Source organism: Lepidochelys olivacea (assembly GCF_965140295.1).
Source record: "Lepidochelys olivacea isolate rLepOli2 genome assembly, chromosome: 2".
Taxonomy (NCBI): Eukaryota; Metazoa; Chordata; order Testudines; family Cheloniidae; genus Lepidochelys; species Lepidochelys olivacea.
This window is the reverse complement of record NC_140412.1, coordinates 113,180,337-113,199,732: the sequence shown is the minus strand read 5'-3', so window position 1 is coordinate 113,199,732 and position 19,396 is coordinate 113,180,337.

Genomic DNA, 19,396 nt, shown 5'->3' with positions numbered 1-19,396 from the left:
TGGATTACAAGTATGTTTAGGGAGGGACTGTCTCCTACTAGGAGACAGGCTGCATTGTACAGCACCTAGTACAATAAGAAAAGGAGTACTTGTGGCACCTTAGAGACTAACCAATTTATTTGAGCATAAGCTTTCGTGAGCTACAGCTCACTTCATCGGATGCATACTGTGGAAGTGAGCTGTAGCTCACGAAAGCTTATGCTCAAATAAATTGGTTAGTCTCTAAGGTGCCACAAGTCCTCCTTTTCTTTTTGCAAATACAGACTAACACGGCTGCTACTCTGAAACCTAGTATAATGGGATTCTTGGTTGGGACTTCAAAGTGCTTCTCTAATATCACTCCTAGTAAGTGTCAGGAAAAATTTCCTAGCTGCGAAATCTAGTAGGCTGTGCATATCCCCAAGGGAAGTCATGAGAGTTTTGTAATCTGAGTCATTTACAATTAGACTGGGTGAAGTACAAGAAAGTACAGTCTAGGAAACCATGCTGCATTGGCAAGGACATGGACTACAGTGTCTAATGAGTCTTTTCCATCTCTAATTCCTATTCCATTCCCGTGTAACTTCTGCTCTCACTGAAGTGTGTGAAGTCAGTGCATCTCTAGAAGTGTCAGCCCTCATAGGGTCAGGTGCAACAATACATATGGCAGACTTTGTCATTGGGGGAGAAGGTATGGGAACCTTTCAGCAAACCTTTCCAAGCTCCCTGTAAGTTGAGATGAAGCTTATGTGCCAACAGCATTTGCAGATGACTTAGACATCTACTGAGATGTATATATTTGGATGCAATGCAGTGAAGACTTTTGCCAGCAGTGAGTTACTACTGCTCACAACATCATTTGCTTCGGATCAGTGTTCTGTAGTAGTCTGCTTTGTAATTCCATGGTAGTGCATGTAGTGCTTTGTCTTTGTCCTGACTCTTCCTATGTTTTTCCACATCATGCCTCCTTTGGGGGAATTTGAAGCTCTTTGATGACCTTCTGCATTGGACTCTTTTTTTTCTTTTTCTTTTTTTTTTTGTAAAGTCTGTCACCAGCTGCTAGAGGGAATCCAGGGGGCAGCTTCAAAAAAGTTTAGTTTTTGTTCCAAATAGCTTTCCTGTGGGGCTTGTGTACGATCACACAATGATCGACATGTAGGGCTAACAGGGACCTTGAGAGGTCATTTAGTCCAGCCCCCTGCACTGAAGGTCCTAAGCACAAAAAAAGGCAAGTTACCTCTTCAGCCAATATCAGTAGAGATAGAAGAACAGGTTATGCCCTCCAGGTGCAGATCTCACCCTCGCAGCACAGAAATCACAATAGTCTCCAAAATGTTCCCAGACCTATGGAGAGCCAGAGTTCAGGGGCCTGGAGATCCATATGCGGGGAGAGGCTGAGGGTGATTGTTAAGCCTCCCCTCCACTATCTCCTCATTGGGAATCTACAGAAAAGTTAATGCATCCTGAGATGACATCATGCTTCCCATGAAGCAGTCCGTGCTGGGGGACTTTTGCTCTCTTTCACTCCTAACAGGCAGTAGGAGGCAGGGGAAGCCCTGGCAGAATCTCTCCCTTGAAACCTTGCTGCCAAGGAGGTGGGTTTACAGAACAGATGGAGAGGAACAAGATGTCCATGTAGATGGACCTGGGCTCTGGCAGATGCCACTTGATTTGGGGGAACTTTGGGTTCTGGGGGTCTGGGGAACCCCTTTCCCCAGTTCTGGGTGTGTGTGGGCAACATATCTTCCCCCCCCCCCCACCACAATCATCTGGGAAAAACTCTAAACCCCAGGATTTTCCTCCCCAGTGGTGTTTTTTTGTGAGCGAGAGCAATCCAGCCCCTGGAGACTTATGCACTTACGATCTTTTAAATTCTGTGATGCCTAATCCTGAGGTCTTTACTCAGGTTTTACTCAGCCCTCACTCAGACAAGGTTGCACTGAATCTGTGAGCGGTGGTCTGAGTAAATAGAAAGCAAGGGCTTCAGGATTTAGTCCTATATTTTAAAATCTCTAAGTGTACCTGTTGCCATGATAACTATCAACTTTTGTCCTTGATGCCATTTTTAGCAGAAATCTGGAACTCTTGTATGACACAAGAATTTGCTTAATACAAAAAACAGTGACCTCCTGCATTTGCTGTGTTCACACATCTATGTGAAGAGGACCATTGTGTCTGAATTAGTTTATGAGAAAAAGGTGAAACAAGCCAAATAACATGAATGAGAGGGGTGGGAATAAACATTTGTCTGCCTTGGCAAAGCCAGAAAAGGACAAGCAAATTCCCTAAAGTGAGGACTGAGACAGTGTCAGAAAGATTATGCTTTGATAACACAGTAGCCAGAGTAGAAGCTGGAAACTTGCCGTCGTGGGAAGCTGACACCTCCAGCACTTTGTGTGCAAGAGGCAGTTGTCCATCAGTTCCAAAATGACTCTGTGCATGCTGTTATGACAGCTGTTGGAAACTGTTACATCAGTGTACCCTTTTCCCCTCTTCGGGAATAGGAAATGCTATGCTATTTTGGATATGGTTAGTACTCTGCTTGGTCTGGATCACAAGTGAGTGAGAAACACTGATAATTTTAACCAAGTATTGCGCAGACCTGTTTGTTTCTGACAAACATTTCTATAAGGAGACCATGGGGAAGATGATGATAACTTCTCTTCCTCCTCCACCTTTGTTTTCTCTCTCCCTTTCCCTGGCAAATAGTGCTGCTTTAGGTCCAGGTTCTGAGGCACTACTCCCTTCCAAAAGAAGCGTGTCTCTCCAAGTTCTCACTTTGGCACCTGGTTGTCACTTCCCTAGCAATTTCTTAACGGATACTGTCAGTTTGGTACCATCTATTACAACAAATGAGTTAAAAGTAGTTTCAGCTTCTACACCTGCGTGAGTCCTACTGCAGTGCTGTGTTTTAACCATCACATTTCCTGCTTTGCTCTTCCCTGTTGCTGTGTGATTTGCAAAAACAATGGGATAAAGTGACTAGTTATACATGGGAAATAGTAAAATTGACTGTACAAAATAAACAAACTGAATAAAATAGAGAAATTATCTGATCTTTCAGTTATAGTAACATTACCCCTGAAACATTGCAGAGAAGTATGATTTCCTCCCATTCTAAGTATGTACTGTCTCTTTTCTACTCATAAGCACAAGGAAAAAATGTCATCTGTGTCTCAGAAATTCAGCATGATGTGGTAACCCGATGGGTTAAAGAAAAGTCTTCTGGTCGGCCTTAGCACTGCAAGGAAATTTGATTATCACTTGTTGACAGGAATGCAGGGCATGCCAAGTGTTCTTGCCATGTCTATTTTAAACTGAACTAGAAGTTGTATTTTGCATTAGGAGAGAGTTAAAATGCAAGGATAATAGTTATGTCTTGCCTGGTGAATGAAAACTAGAGCATTCACAGTAGGGGCAGATTTTACTGTGTCAGGGGTATGAGGCTCTGATTAGACCAGTGTCCAGATGCCCTAAATTAAAAGGCACTTGTGCTATTTTGGATGAGAAAATGTTGATCACAGTAAACTCCGAAGAACTAACATAAAATTACTTGTCATCGATAAATGGTTTATCTTCTTGCCCATTTTAGTGCAGTTATAAAGTATCCACCTCCTTTTGTTTAACCCAGTGTTTTCCATGCTACAATTCTATAATTTAGAGGCGTCCTATTGTTGCTTATGCTGTAGGTGTTTAACACCTAGTGGGTCTAAATTTCCTCAGATATACGTCAGCGACTGACTCTATTGAATTCAGTAAGTTACTCCAACATAAAGTCGGTGTAAGTATGATCAAAAATTAGGCCCCTCAGTTGAGTTTTCAACATGCTGAAATTAATTGGCCTCTTTCAGGTCTTTCTGAAGCAGCAGCACGCAGCCTTGCCTAGGGTCAGCAAAGAGCATCTTTTAATACCTCTTTCCCCTCCTGCATAGTACCTGGATGGCTTGCTCACTGCATCTTCACCTTGTCCCATTAGCCGGAGTCAGCAGTACATACCCTCAAAGCATGTGTGACTGGCACACTCTTTCAAACTGGCTGGCCCGCCTGATGTTTTGGTTTGAAATGAGAGTTTTCCTTGTAGATGGACTGCTTGTTGTGGCTGATGAGCCCCTCTTGCTTGATAGAGGCCCAGAGAAGTGAAGTGATTTGCCCGAGGTCACCCAGCAGATCTGTGGCAGAGCCAGGAATAAAACCCAGGTCTCCTAAGATCCAGTCCTCCACCCTCTCCACTACCACTCTGCCTCAGTACCTGGTGGTAGTCACTATTTGATTTTGACATCTGAAGGAAATCCAGCACAGACAATGGCAGGTTAAAGCAAGATTCTTGAGCACCAGGCTCTAGACCCTGCGTTTGAGGAAAAACATTGAGCACTGCTCTCCAGGCACTTGCCTCCTGTGAGGTGGAAGCAGCACCTGGCAACGCTAGCCCGTGATGTCCAGTCTGATCAGTGCTCAGCTCACTGTGCTGGAAAGCGGATTGAGTGGTGGAAGAAAAAGACGGTCAGAAGGCCCTAATGTTTCTGAGATGGGGGACACTGAAATTTTGATGGATTCAATATCCATCTGGTTTTAATCCAAGTCTGATCTCAGAGGCAACACATTCTCTTCACCATGGAGACATACCTCCGGATGGACAGCTGCTTTGACATTTCAGGTTGGGAAATCTGCCCTCAGGGTACACATCAGATGCTGATACATAGTGTCTTGACTTCTATACTCATGCATGTCTGTGAGGCTGACATGCCTGTTCAAAGGTGGTATGCCCGCACTGCTGTGGTGTGAGTGCCAAGAAAAGATGGCTGCCTTGGGAAGCCAGCAGAGCACTGCAATTGCCACCTCTGCTATAGCAAATGTGTTCTCTGCATTGGCATGTTACAATTGTTCGCACCTGTTAACACTTGTGGGCTAATAAATGGCCTCACAGTACAGGAAAATAAGACATGGGGATTGTGGTCACTTGTGGTTGCCAACAAACACAAATTGTACTGCTGTAGGCACCTGGAAAACCCACTGAGTGTAAAAGAGTGTACAGTAAAGACAAGCTTTTCATAGGCACTAAGGGCTTGGTCTTCAGAGCTGCTAAAGACCTGCACCTCCCACTGGCTTTAACTGGAGTCTTGGTGCTCAGCAATTCTGTCCTCAGGAGTTTAAATCAAGAGCATGGCTGATGATGGCACCATATAATAGGGAATCAGTGCCTGAGTAGACAAGTGACCACCCAGAAAAGTGATTGGACAGAGAGAGGATTAAATGCTGTAGTGCAGATTGTTAACATGTCTAATAATGTGTAGCATAAATTAGGATGTATTGCTAAGCAGGCTATTTCTGTACTGGTATTGTATCTACAGTGTCTGCTTCTGGCCAGCCAGGCCTGCAAAATATCTTTTAGCAAATGCATTGTTAGCACAGCACAGAGGAGATGATGGTGGTTGTGGAGCATACCTTCTGTTTGTGCTTCTTGGCACATGTGAACAGAAAGACTGGTGATCCTGTCCAAGTTTAAACAATACTCTTATTCTTTTGCTTTAAAATGCTGTCATCCCTCTATGGTAGTTTAGTTATCACCGGGCTTGGAAGAATTTGAGTTTATTTTTTATCATTTTGATGGATATCATCAATGTTTGGTTTAAAGGATTTTTAATTTTTTTAAATCTATTTAAGGTTTCTCAGTTGTGGGAAATTATGGAAGGCAGGGTCAGACAATGGGGGGGGGGGGTCAGACAGTAATTATTTAATGACAGTAGGTGCTGAGATTCAAAAAGGTTTATACCTGTTAAAACACAAATTGTCAATGTCAAATGTCAAAAAAAGTAAATACCCCTGAGATCAAACCCTAATAAGTTCCCAAGCAGCATTTTTCTTACTTTGCCAACATGTACATTTCAGATATTATTAAGGGAAATATTCCGTGGTCGGTTTGTGTGTGTCTGGTGAAATCAACCTTTCCCAACATTTACCAGTAAACATCAAATCCTTCAAAGCCTAGTTTTCTCCCATGTTAACAATAAATCAGCCTCGCCATTGCGAACGTTTATTTGATAAGCTACACAGCTACGTTCAGTAAATCTCACACAATCAAAGTGATTTTGAATAGAGTCAGTTAATGGTCGTGGGGTCTTACACAAATGCTGTATATCATAGAACAGGTCAGTAGTAAATTTGGGACTAATGTTCACTGATCACATTTGACATAAAAAACTGAAAAACTCTGACAGACAAAAAAGCATATTCGATCCAGGATACTTAGGTTTAGTAAAAACAAAAACAAAAAAGCCCACTGTTGCTTGGGTTTGGGTTTCTTGCTTTCTTTCTTTTCTTTTTTTTTTTCTTTTTTTTTTTTTTGCGGGGCAGGGAGGGGGTTTGTTGATGGGAATCGAAACTGTAAATTTCTTCATCAGTTTGCAAGTATAACCTAGTTTATGGAAAGGGATTAAGTAGCTGCATTATTTTTCCAGGGAGTCTCAATCCTCAGTCAATGAACGTAAGAGCCCAATCCTGCAAACGCAGAACCTCGTCTGTAGTCCTGTTGAACTCAACGCTGAGACAGCCTGCGCTTTCCCCCCTTTTAGCCACCTCCCTTGCAGTAGAAGCGAACTTCACCAACAAGGAGCAAATGCATTAAAAGCTGTTCTTGGATCCGGACTATTTCAAGGAAAGTCTGGGACAAACTTTGGCTCTCAGCATGTAAATCTCTAACTGTGTGCTCGTTGCCCTTAGAAAGCAATAAGCAAATACATTTAGTTGGCAGAGTGCAGTGATTTCAGGACAGATGAGTGAGGAAAGAGGAAAAAATATGCTTAGAGCATCCCGTTTACTATGAGCCTATGGGCCAGCTGGAACATTTACAAGGCTCTAGGGCCAGGGAGTTGCAATAATCTAATTTTAATTATGTGACAAAAGCATGAAGCATCATTTCAAGGTCTAACAGAGGAAAATGGCTCCTGCCTGTCCTTAGATGGGAAAAGAAAACAAGCTATTCCACAGAATTTAGATGTTTCTCAAAAGATTAAATGGGATCTATCACAGCTCTCAGGCCCCTTGCTGTTAGAACACACACAATTGCCAGGAGAAGGTTACAGATGTTAAAGTTAGTTCCTAGGAGGTGGCTGGGCAAAATAACAATACTGATGCCTCCCCACAACCGCCCACCCTTAAAAAAAACATATCTGAAGTGATCAGAAAACAAACTCCAATAATTATATTAAACAGGCCAGCATGACATTCAGAATGTACACAAACCAATTTAAATGCACAGAGCTGCTTCAATCTACATTCTCAAGCACAACATTCTGGCTGTCCCAAATCAGTAAAGCAGCTATTTTGCTGTCCCAAAACATAGCACAGTAAAACATTAACAGAATTCAAATCCTCCTGCTCCACCCAGACCTCTGCCACGTGAGCATAGAAGGGCATTCTCTTTTGTAGTAACAGTATGGGGTTTATGACAAACACATAGGTGAACAGTTTTTACTCCATTCAGTAGTGCAAACATTAGCCAATTTATTACATTACATACTACAAGATGACTCTATAAGCTTCCTAAAGGATTTTACATTTTTGTTGAGTCTCAGATTGTGCAGACTTGTTTAAGGAGAAGCAATCAGGATCTTCATCCCTTTCTTAGGATGCTTTGATCACTTTTTATGCAAGTTTTTCCCTTAATTGCTTGTCCAGCAAATGTGTCCCTCCCCACATGCGATGTGTTTATACTACCTGTTTTTCTTTGTCCCTTGCTGATACATGGGAGGTTTGTGCTCCAGTTTTGTTATTACATGATACAGGTCAAATAGTTTCTGACTAGGAGACCGAATTTAAGCCTTTTCTATATGTATTATTAGAACTATTTATTTATTTCCATCAACAAGTCAGACCCAATTATATTATCAATCCCCTGGGCTTCCCAGAACCTTCCATGTAATAGCATATACTGTATCTGAGCTTGATGAAGTGCTAGAGCTATTCCTACTGCTACACCAATTAATCAAATAAGAGGAATATATGGATTACTATGACAGCTCTATCCTGTAGGATTTAGATTGCTTATTATCTGTTCTCACGTGTACCAATCCATCAAGTGAAATAATGCATTGCTAAATTTGTGCATGGCTTTGTCAACCAAGAATCATTAGCGCATTATTATCAATGTAAAAAAAAAAGTGAGTGAAAAAGAGTCTTTTCATGAATCAGAGCAATCACCATTTAAAATAGCTGCACACTAAAATAATATTTATCATGTTAGACAGATGCAGAATTTGGTGTGTGGTCAGTGCACTGGCTTAGGTCTATTTTTAACTGGATCTGTAAAACTGTAGAGAAAGTGGATCAAAGTATGCAGAATTTGTCTTCTAAATTGCCAGTTGTAGAAAGTGCTAGGTAAAGTGTTTCTTTTAAAATGGGATGGCATAGACAGCATTGTGAAGTGGGTGTAATACTTGTGTATGTGCCATGAAGATTATTTAATTTATGTCAGTAGAGGAATTTAAGACTTTTGAGCTACTGCTGAACATAAATCTTCTTACAGCCTTAGTCCCATCTATATGGGGCCAGCACTTCGAGTCCTTCTTCTCTATTCCAGTCTGTCTTGAAGCAGTTTCTCGCAAACTTCACTGCCAGTCTAATCCTTTGTATAGCACCCATCCATGTAGTTCTGGGTCTTCCAATTCTTCTCTTACCCTCCACTTCTACATTTAATAGTCTGTTTCCTATATATTTGTCTGATCTTCTTTTCATGTGCCCAAATGACCTAAACATGGATTTCCTCAGCTTTTTTATAATTGGTACCAACTTCACACTTGACGTAATTCATTCATTCCAAGTATGGTCCATCCTTGTAACTCCAACCATCCATCTTAACATTTTCATTTCCACTGCATTCAGGATCTGCTCTGGTCTCTTCCTCAGTGCTTAGCATTTGGATTCAGACAAAAGGGTACTGTCTTGATCTTACTTTTCAGTTTGATAGGCATTCTCCTATCACAGGTTACGCTACTCGCTTCTCTCCATTTAGTCCATGCCTTTCCTGTTCTGCTTAGTACGTTGCTGAGTTCACCATTTTCCTGTACTATCAAACCTAGGTGCTTGATCTTCTCTACCTTTGGTAATGGCTGGCCTACTGGATTTGTTGTCCCCAGTCTCACTGTCTTCTTGCAAGATGGTATCAAATCTACAGACTGTATACTCTGTATTACTTCTGCTGATTTTCATGCCATTTCTTTCAAGTCCACACCTCCATCTCTCTGAACCTTCATCCACTTCCTCTTTGCTCTCCCACAGATGCACTGCATCATCCGCAAAAAGCGTGCACCGTGGTGCCACTCTCTGGATGTTTTCTGTAAGCGCATCGAGCACCAACGTGAACAACTGGATATAAATGTAGGTATGTTTCTCCGCAAATTACTTTTGGGCCCATGGTGCTGTGCATCACTCTGTGGCTGCTGACGTGTTGGTCAAGTACACAAGTTGGATTTTGTTAACTTTATTCCTTTGTCTCTGTGTTTATACACCACATTTGTTTTTTTTTAACACAAAGTGCAGTTGAGGGCTCATGGATCTCAGACCCAGGTCCGCAAGTCCCCAGACAGTCCTCAGTCTGCAGCGACCACCTGGCAGCTTACTGGTACCAGTGAAGAGTGTGGGCTGGAGGAGCCCAGGTTGTCATAGGCACCACTCATGAAATGCCTGATTGGTAGAGACATCTGACTTCTCCAATGAGCTCAGACTTGCTATTTAAGCCAGAAGGAGGCCTGGCTGTTGTATTGGACCCTACCTTCTCATGTGACTCCTGCATTTTGGCTTCCTGCCTTGTTCCTGGTCTCCGCCTTCCTGTCCTGTTCCTGCTTTCTTCCAGATCCCCGCTTCTACCCACACTGCAAGCTCTGACTCCAGCTCCGATTGTTGGCTTCATTCCTGACTTTGACACTAGCTCTGATGTTTGCCTTGACTACGGTTATGAACCCTGACTCCCGCTCCGACCACTAGGCCTGACCCCCACTGCCCTCACCACTAGGTCTGACTGCCTATGTCACGGGCCACGACTGCTAGTGTGCTAGGTGCTCATATTAGAGTTGGTCTTTTGTGCCTTGTCTAGACTAGGATTTAAAGTGTGGTGTTAGCATGTAAGAGACCAAGAGACCCCTGAGCTCTGAGAAAGGACTGAGCTGGAGCTCAGTTTTGTGTCTCAGGTCCCAGCCGTACTACCTAAAAACTGCAATGCTCCATTATGAATAATGAAAAGATAAAGACATTTGCCCACTGCTCCACCTAGTGTTATATTAAGTAAACTGCATGATCACTAACTATTATTTTTCCTATTTAGTATATTAATATCCCAAGGTAGTCATGGGTATGTAGAGTGGCAGACAACACCTCTGATTGGCAGGTTCCCTTGCTAGTGAGAGCTATCAGTTAGTAAACATCCTCTCTCACTGGCTTCCTTTTACCCTTCACACTGCTTTAGTAAGTCAGCATTTCCAGAAAGGTTAAATAGCCCGTGAAGGGAGCTAGTGCTTCCACGAATGGCTAGGGGAGGGGGGAAAAAAGGGCAAGAGACATGATGTAATTTTTAAAGGGTAAATAGCTGGTCATGGAGCAATCAAGTCTTTTGGGTAGCTCTCCTATGTCTAGAGACACACATCTCTGGGGCTAGAAGAGGGTACAGTACGGGTGGGGGATAGGCAGGGTAACCCACGGTTACCTATTCCCCTCTGTGCCAATCCATAGAAGCGGTGAGTTGGTTACCACCCCAGCCGGAGAGCACTGGCTCTTTAGCTCAAGCTCTAGCTGCTCATGCTTTTAGCTCTGAAGGGCCCAGGTGCCTCAGCCAAGATGGTGGCTGTCACACCAGGATGAAATAGGCTTTAGTGTCTAAAATGACTTCTGACAAAAACAGTACTGTAGTCAAGCAGAGCCAAGATTTTAATCAGAAGCCCCAGAGAATAGACTAATTAGGCCTTGTCTACACTGGAAAGGGTTTGCCTGTATAGCTATACTGGCAAACCCTCCTAGTGCAGACACAAGCTGGCAAAAGAGGGCTTTGGCAGGTGCGCCTTTATTCCAGTTCCCTGAGTGAAATAAGCTGGTGTAAATGCATCTATGCTATGACTTTTGCCAATACATAAATATTGTAGAAAAACTCATACCCTTCACTGACATTACTATATTGGCAAAAGTTTCTGGTGTAGACCTGGCATAAAGCTATCGTTTTGCAATCTTACAGACTGATCCAGAACTGGAGGGTCAACTGCAGCCTAGTTCAAGTATGACTCAGGCTAACTTTACTAAAGCATATCCAGGAGATGATACAAGTGATCTCTCTTCCTGAGCCTCTATATTTCTAGGGACTTCCAAGGTACAAAACAGAACCCCAGATAAGGGAAGCAGTCACTTCTGCACAGCTGAATCAGAGGACAGGAAAAGTTTGTTATACTGTAAAGATTTTGACTTGGAGCAGAGTCTAACTGTTCCACTCGATTATTTTTACAAGGAAATATTTAATTGGGTTTTGCTACATTTGCTGATTCATATTTATCTCTTATCCCTGCCACACTCTAGTATAGCACCAATTTATCCAAAGCTTCTGGAGAAGAAGAATGGAACTAAAAGCTACAACAGGTGTTCAGGTATTAAAAAGTTTCAAAATCACTCATTAAAAAGTAAATAGAATCTAGAAGAAATAAGAGAAAATAAAATATCTAGATCATTGTGTGAGGAGGTAGGGGATAATGAGTAAACCTGTTTCACTATTTATATATCAGTAGGATCTTTATCTCAGAGTAATTCCACAAGGGCAAATTTCCCTTTATATAATGAAACTCTAGGCAAGAGTGCTAGTGTTAATTGGATAAAAAACTAATTGTGGTTAAGTGGATTCGCTGGTACACTAGGGTAAGTTATGCTTACCTTCTCTGTTCTCTCCTCACCACTCCCTAGGATAATTGTTCATAACAACCCCCTACAATACATAAATAACCAGCCCAGAATTCGTACACAACAGCTCTGTTGGTTTGTGTATGGAATAATGCTTCCAGAGTTAACCAAAGGTTGGTCACAACGCAGAGGGGGTAGTAAGGAAAGGGTGCAATTGAATCCAGATATAGTATCTGCAAAAGAAATCTACATTGATGTCCGGGGCAAGACTTCCTTTTGCTGGTGCCTTCCTAATCAAAAGAAAAAAGAGAGGGAAATCAGTGAGTCAAAGTCAGTCTTAGTGCAACTGATTACTACTGTTGATTTTACCTTTTTTTATATGCAATATGTTTTAAAACAAAGGAAAAGGAGAGAAAATGTTTTCTTTTAAATCCTATTTTTGGAGTGCATTAGGGATTTTTCTGTACTAAAACATTACAGTGTTTAACCCTCCCTCACCAATCTTATCCTTCCCCATATCTTTCCCAACCCAAAGGTTGGCCTTTTGAGTTAAAACCTGAGTCATAAATCAATTTGGATTTCCTCAGTAGCTATGCTTAAAAGCATCCAAGCCCCTTCTCAGCTTGTGCTAGGAGGAGAAGTGCTGGTTTCTTTTTGAAATATGTCCAGAGGAGAGACAACATCAGCTCCTCAGAGGAAATACCACCAGTTCCCAGCATCACTTAAGAAGCATCCAAGTTGTATTAAAAAGTAAAATTAATGTAGAAACCCAGATTGGTTTAAGGCTCTCAATTCAGATTTTTAATGTTGGGTCCATCTGTACCAGTAGTGTCATGCCAAGGCACATTATTCTATTATACAATAGCGCCCTGATCATGTTATAACAAAGTTTGGTCTTGCATGCATACACAGAACCACACACAGTATAAGAACTGTTACAGGTGTGCTCTATAAATGATATGCCTATATAAATGTAAAGAGTTAACAGGTAAAATGCCAGTAGGTGGCACTGAAGAATAAGTAGTATAGTTCCTGCTTTCTGTAGATCAATAAAGCTTGTCGCTGTGTACTGCAAATTACTTCTATGCAGCTCTTTACGTGGAGTTCTTAACAAAAACCATGTTATGAAACCACTTCATCCCTTGGACCAGATTCAGTAGTGCTTCATTCCTGTGTTAGGTTTGTTCTTTAATTCTAGACTGTGCTAGGGGTCTGCCCAGTTCTTGGCATAATTCAGAGCAGCCGCAGAGCTGCTGTAATGTGCCCTTGCTTTTAGCAGTCGTTGATAGACGATTACATCAACCCAGAATAGCCAAAGTGCATTGACTTCAGTGGGACTACTCATGTGACTAAGGCTATATACTTGCTTAAATTGGAAATAATTCCTATTTTCAATACAGTGTGTTTCCAATAGGAAGTGTTAGTTGAAAATGGCTGTTGGGCCGCAAAGCACTACTGAAAAGACAGCCAGGCTCATGGAGAAATAAAAAGAGGTCCCACTAATCCAGAGAAACTAAAAGGAAAAAAGTAGTCACATTTGCTCCCATGGGACTACACACAAAGAAAGGCATGGCTCAGCCTAAGCAAGGCTGGCAGAATCTGGCCCCCAGTGTTGCAATGATATGCTCATTCAGTTCTGAATGGGAGCAGGTAAATCTGAGAGGAAGATGCTGTGATCACTGATGGGTTCAAATACAAGCAAAGCTAAAGAAGTTTTTCACTCCCCGTTAATGAAAGATTAGAAGGACGGCATTTCTATTTCATCATATAAAATATGATTACATACAGTTTGCTTGGAGTAGGTTAGAGGATGGTGCAGCATTGCAGGTGGAAAAGGAATCACAATGGACGTAAGCACTCTAGAAAGTAATATGACTGGTTTGGGGGTTGTGATGGGGTATATTTATCCCACACTGGACAACAAGGGGTTAAGAAGCTGATCTGGGCTCAGCCACCTGCAAGGCATTCAAAGGCTGGAGGAGGAGCTTAAAAGCAGAACAGGGCAGGTGGCTTGTTTGCAGACCAGGGAAGAGAACAGACCCACAACCCTCAGCTCCTGAGGAAAGGGCTAACTGATGTCAGGAGCTTCCCTGACAACCACTGCCTGAGGACCACTGAGCTAGTGAAGAGAGGACCAGACCCTGATACCCCCTGAGCAGAAGGCATTCCCCCCTCTCTCTTACTAACTCAGTTTGTGCTAATTCCCCTTGTTTTTTGTTCACAGACTACTCTGTGAAAGGTAGAGACTTGGAAATGAACTGGCCAGAGGGCCAACTCACAAGGAAGAAGCAGGCCTCCACAGAGGTGGAGCAGCCCCCAGCGGGAGACCCCAGTGGAAGGAGAGCTGCTACGCCATGCCCAACCATGAGGAGGCGCCAGATGTGAGTTGACCCCTTCACAGGGACTCAGCTGCTTGGCCCTTAAATCTGCTTATAAAGGAGAGATAGGCTCAAGTTTCAGAATTTTGGATCTAGATTTTGGACACCCCAAAGTCTGAGGGAGTTCAGGTCCTAGTGGGTTTGTTCTTGCCATTATGAAGTTGGAGGTCATTTGCCAAATTCACATCCTGATCTAGGTACATATTTGAACCCACCCCAAAGATTCTTGGATCTAGTTCTTTGGTGCAGCATTATAAAAGTGCACTGCCAATTCATTTACACGTCCACAGGTGAAATAGAAGTTTCAGATTGGAACTGCCAAAAAGGAATGGAGTTTAAAACAAGACATGCTTTCCCTTAGCGTGGTTGTAATTGAGACATGCAAGGATAAGATAAAGAATAATAAATCACCCACATTCTGAAGAGAAAAAGAACTAGGTCAGAGAGAAGTACAACATGAGATGAGTAACTGAACTAAGTGAGGAATGTGGGAGAAAGATCCAAAAACAGGCATGCATATACTTTGAAGAGGAAGGATATTAGTGTAAAGGGAACAACTCTAGCCAAGTCCAAAAAAGAGCTACCATTGTCATCTGCCTAGAAATGAACTTGCCAGTCAATCAAAGCTGTTGGCCTGAAAATTTCAAACAATGGGGACCAGATTCTGCTCTGTTACACCAGTGTAAATCTCAGAAAATCCCCACTGAGAGTAATGTGTGCACTAGATTTACACTGATGTAATTGAGGGCAGAACCTAGCCCAGGAATTTTGTTTTCTTCCCCCATCCTAAACTAGTCACCTTAACAGCACATACAGTACTGCCTTTTAATAGATGGGCTTGTTGTAGGCAAAATATAGCCAAATGGTAGGAAATTGCCTATTGGAGGCCTAGGGCTAGAAATAGTAATTCAATAATTTAAGTGCAATTTTCATTTAATTTTCATTCTTCTTTCTATATTCCTGGGAATCTGTTGCCTTTGTCTGGTGGCAGGTAGCAAAAATAATGTTCATGAATTTCTTTAGCTAAGTATCCTTGAAGAATGTGATTTGTGCTGAGGGACAAATTTTGTGTGTGTGTATTTAGCTTTCTCCAATTAAAGTTTTGAGCAATTCCCTCCCTTCCTGTGCAAAAACACATGGAAATGATACATTTAATGCCAAATATCAATGCTGGTGTGCTGCATTCTTTCCTTGAGAGAGAGAGAGAGGGATTAACAGTGGCATAGCCAGGGTCAGAAAACCTCAAACCTGTGCAAATCCCAAGGATCCAGAGAATCCTGACCCTCACCCAGCAGAAATTGGGTCACTTGTGCTGAATGCTTACCCGCTCTATGTACCATCTTCTGCATCCCCTCCCATGGCCGTCACTGAGCTGCCTTTGGTCTCTGGTCTGCAACTACACACTACTCTCAATAAGGGAGGTAGAAACAGTGGATCAGAAGCTAATGCTGCAGGAGTTTCTGTGAAATTCCAGAAGGAAAGTTGTCAGGGGAGATTAATTCCTATTCTGGATAGGAATAATTTGTCAAAAGGAGATAGGGGGTGCTTTGCAATGGGCTGCTGCTGTCCAGAATAAAGGCCAAAAACAAACTTTTGCAGCACTAGTACGTGTCCAAATGGTGCTGTCCCATGATTTAGTCCTAAATTTTGATTACTATTCAAAAAAGGAGGCAACGCACGATATAAAACGATCCCAGCGCTTTCTAAATGTGTGTGCTAAAATACTTACAAACTAGTCAGTATCATTTCTCTGGAACAGAGTGACACCTGCTGGGGAGGGAGAGAGCTGATCAATTCCAATCAGCTTTAGAACAAAATCAGCACGGAGCTTGCTGCTCATTGTATGGAAGCAGCTACAGTCCTGGTGGCAATCTCTGTGATATTTAGTGTCTGTCTTCTAGAGAGAAAAAGAGCAAATAGTAGATCTCCTGGAGTATTATTCATGTCACATACTGTGTGATTTATATTGTACCTCACAATGAATCATACCAGAGATTCCGTGTTGCGGAGGTGGTTAGCTGAGAGAATTAGCTCAGAGCGTGATAGGAAGTAGCTATGGCCACTCAGTGCTGCTAATCTGCTCTCTGTGTATTTCCAGTGTTGGTTTGCAGCATGGCTGCTCTCGCTGGAGCAAGGCTGACAAGAGGAGTTAACTTGAGCTAATGGTTGCTTGCAGTGAAGAGAAGCCTGTAATTTTGCTAGAGGTGAGTAGGTGCTGGGCTGAGGAGATCGCTCTTTCTCACCTGGCCACAGTTGTTCTGGGGTAAGAGGACAAAGGGCATCTTTGCTCCAGTGGACTCTGTCTCTCTCCCAGCTGACAGCTAGCACTAACAGACAAGAATGCTGGGTAAGGGGACACCCTTGTCCTGATTGCAAAGCTGTACAGTACTGCACATGCACACTTGCTCATCTGATGTCATTTCCAAGGCTTCAGGAGACAGGGTTTAGCAGAAGCATAGAGGCAACACAGACTCTGCCCTTTCACCTGAACTACTGGGTCTCGTTCATGGTTATTGCTGAATTGTGCAGTGCATTGTTGTCCTTGGCGATGGGCCCTCCAATTACTTAAACAGATGAAAATTTTTAAAAACTTAAGAGCTATGGCCATGAGATGGTGTTAATATGCTCTGTGGTGACACATACTGGTAGATTTCTCCTACATAGATAAGGAAGGGGGACGGGGAGAGTTGCTGTTATTGTTCCCCCTTTAGCCTGAGGAGTTAGCCAATATTCAGGGCCTTGCAAGGTTGTTTTCATTAGGATGAGAAATTTATGATATGAGTGTAAACTTCTTGGTGTAAACTTGTTAATTTACAAAATATGTACACCGCATCCTGTTTCCTTGACCATGGTAGAAACAAATAACAGCAGGCAGTTTCCTTGCTCAAAAATACTCAAGCCTGCCACTCCAGCGAGCATTGTGCCCAAGAAGCCCTGGGCTTTGTCTTCCTCTCAGGGTCACGCTCACAGCTCCTTCTCCTCCCTTTCTGTCTCCAGTCCATGCAGGCTGCAACCAATATCCTGGTACCGATGTCCAGAAGCTGCAGAAGGCTCCCTGCACCACTCCTTCCCCCTGAGGCCCCACCCCTCCGCTGCCCCTTCTCTCTGAAACTCCGGCCCTCCACCAGCCCTTGCCCCTGAGGCCCCACCCCTCCTCTGCCCCTTTTCCCTGAGGCTCCGCCCTTATGCTGCCCCTGCCACATCCCTTCTCCCTGTGCCCAGCCTTCATACTTCCTCTTCCTCCCAAGACCCTGCACCCCCGCTCACTCCTCTCCGCCCCTTCCCCCCCATTGCTCACCGTTATGGCTGGTAAAAAATAGGAAGGCATATTAACAGAATACACTTTAACACTAAACAGGAAATAAAATTAGTTTGAAGCAGACTCAAGGAATATGTATATGTTCCTGTTTAAGTTAAATCTTCCTATTAAATAGATGACCCCTACAGCTGTCAACTGTGGTCACTGAAGAGGAGGTAAATATCTTGCCTATAGAGACACTGATTTACTTGCAGTCCATTCTAGAGCAGGTTATCTTTCCTTTGGGGTTTGTATTTTTGTTTGAACATAGTGAAAAATGAACCTTTCAAGATGTAAGGCCAATTTTCTGCCTAGCCTTACTTGGTCTCCATTCCTGTGATCTCAATATTGCACCCACAAATCAGGGACCAAGATAGGATAGGAAATTGCAGACACACATAACTGTGGATACAAATTTGCTCAAAAACACTGAGGCTAAACTCTGAAGATCTGGCCTTTAATGTGCAATTTTGATAGGGTGACCAGACGTCCCGATATTTAGTTGTTTGTCCTGCGTCATTTGTCCCGATATTTTACTTCGGCGGCTCTACGGCTTTTTTTTTTTTGCTTGGGGAGGCAAAAAACCAAGAGTCAGCCCCGGTGAGGGGGTTAGCCTGTAGCTGCCCCCCCATGTGTCCCGATATTTTGTTCTTGTCATCTGGTCACCCTAAATTTTGACAACACTTAATGTTGGCACCTAATTTATAGCAGTTGTTTGAGAACTCTTCTGAATTCCAAAGAAACATCTATGATGTAAATAAATATTTACAGAGCGAGTTGATGAATGATTTCTTCAAAAGTTATGTTCCATTCTCTACACTTACCAGTGCAGAAGTAAGAAGGAAAGGTGGTAGTATTACATAACCATTTACAGTTAAGCCCCAAAGGAAACTAGCTTCATCCTCTGTAACCATTCTTTTGTGAATCAAGGGCCCAATCCACTTTCCACTGAAGTAAATGGAAAGATTCAGGTTGACTTCAGTGGCAGTTAGATCAGGTTTCAAATAATTATTTACATAATTCAATAAATAAATAAATAAATAGCAGTTTAAATCTTTATATGTACATATATGCACACACACATATTTTTCCAAGAGAGATATTTAAACTTTATTTTGAAATGATTTCTAAGTTCAAATGAGTTTTAAAATGTGTTTCATACCTATGAATTTACTTGTATTTTATTCACACCTGGTACATTTAAAGCATCTTCCATTTATAAGAAGGGTATAAAAAGCTCAGCAGTTTCTTATTTTTTATAAAAAAAGAAACATTTTCCAAAACATGCATTATTGAATTGTGGCATTCGATAGAACCTCCTGAGATGGATACCAAAAACAGGTGTCATAAATATTTATAAAGAAAATCTACGCATTGTTCTGAGTCTTCATTCTGATCATTTCCTAAAGCGTTTGTATTCTGCTAGTAGGCTTTCTTGAAAGACTTTTTAACATTGCATATGCTGCATTGTTAAAATTGTTACAACTTTTCACTTTTACTGCCTTGTACTCAAATAGACTACTACTATAAGAACACAGAAACATAACAGTTGCCATACTGAGTCAGACCATGGTCTATTTTGCTCAGTATCGTGTCTCTGACAGTGGCCCATACCACAGTCTCAGAGGGGAATGTACAGAACAGGGCAATTATGGAGTGTTCCACTCCTGGATTCTGATAGTCAGAGGTTAGGGTTGCCCCGAACATTGAATTGCATCCCTGACCATCTGGGCTAAGACCATTGATGAACCCATCCTCCGTGAACATATCCAGTTCTTTTTCTGAGCTCAGTTATACTTTTGGCCATCACAACATGCCATGGCAATGAGCTCCCCAGGTTAGATGTGTGTTGTGTGAAAACATACTTCCTCTTGTT